Consider the following 1,431-nt stretch of genomic DNA (forward strand, 5'->3'; position numbering starts at 1 on the left):
AGCAGTAAATTTGCCCTCACCATTGCTAACATGGTTTTGCATATCAGTAACCAAGGAGACTGTCACAGGCAGGAGGCATGTAATCCCCCTCAAAACACTTCGCAGGGCTAAAGAACCTCCTTGCCACAGAAGTTGTAGTTCCATACTCCAACCTACAGCTAGTTTCTATGTACTATACTCATCATTTCAGGTGTATTTTAAACAGGTGGGTCTAAAGGGAATCCCTCCCCCCCATGCAGAGCCTAACAACTTGCATCTTGGCTTACATCACACAGGGCAGCAACTGCCCAGAGACTGCTCTTGTTTACTGCATTTCCCAGTGTCAGTGGCTTGAGATGCCTTTCAGGTTTGTCAGCATTTTCACCAGGTAGTAATTACAAATGCCATTTAAACCTGGGACAACATGCTCTGCTGCTCCACTGATGTCAGGCCTTGAATAACTTTTGTTCCTGGACTCTGAATTCTTTCCAGCTTCTGTCATGTAACAACTAGAACATAGTACTCCAAAGCTGTTTTCACGTATGCTCAGTGAGGCAGAAATACCTTCCATGAATCAGTTGTGATTTTTCTATTAATGAAACCCAGTTTGGTCTCAATAATGGTACTTCAATACTGGCTTATACTCAACTTTCATTGGCTTTGACGCCTTCTTCATTGCTTGTTATTGTGCCCTTGAAAGATTTTGGCCACAGGTTTCTTCTTTCTGCCCTTTAATAGCCCAGATTAGGGTAGCCAAACTTGCTTAACGTAACAGCCACATAGAATAAACGTCAGATGTTTGAGAGCCGCAAGGCACGAATATTACATACGTTTTTATTGAAAAATATGCAAATTTGTTTTTTATTAACATTAAGTTAAACTGTGTGAAAGAGCTACATGTGGCTCCCGAGCTACAGTTTGGCCACCCCTGGCCTAGATCAGAGAACTGTTATTTAATAAAGTTCTCATAAATCGCTATTGGTGGGATGTTCAACCCTAACAGTAGCAGCTGTGATAGAGTTTTCTGTAAAGTAAAGTTAGCTCGATCTTCAGCAATAGCGTACCAACTACTTGTGAATGGTAATACAAGTCCTACAGTAATTAAAGCACCTCTGGTGGCTGGTTAAAGATTAGTTCAGACAAGTGCATATGAACAATCATTTAATACTTTAAATCCTCAGAATATGAAGTTAAATAGAAACTGGAAAAATCTAGCTTAAGTCTCTGCAAAACCACTTCTAAATACCCTTTACCCAGGGGTCATTTCGTAGAAAAAGAGCTGTAGGAGCTTATTAGCATATGGTATGCTAATGAGCTACTAGGCTTTTAGCATAATAGCTCATTAGCATATGCAACGCCCCCTGACATCACCGGAAGTGATGTCAGAAGGGGAAGCAAAAGGGGGGGAAGGCATCTTCAAAAGCCTCCCCTTCCCTTCTGGAGCCGGGGGGG

Source organism: Gekko japonicus, unplaced genomic scaffold (assembly GCF_001447785.1).
Source record: "Gekko japonicus isolate JY-2015 unplaced genomic scaffold, Gekko_japonicus_V1.1 scaffold2010, whole genome shotgun sequence".
Classification (NCBI taxonomy): Eukaryota; Metazoa; Chordata; class Lepidosauria; order Squamata; family Gekkonidae; genus Gekko; species Gekko japonicus.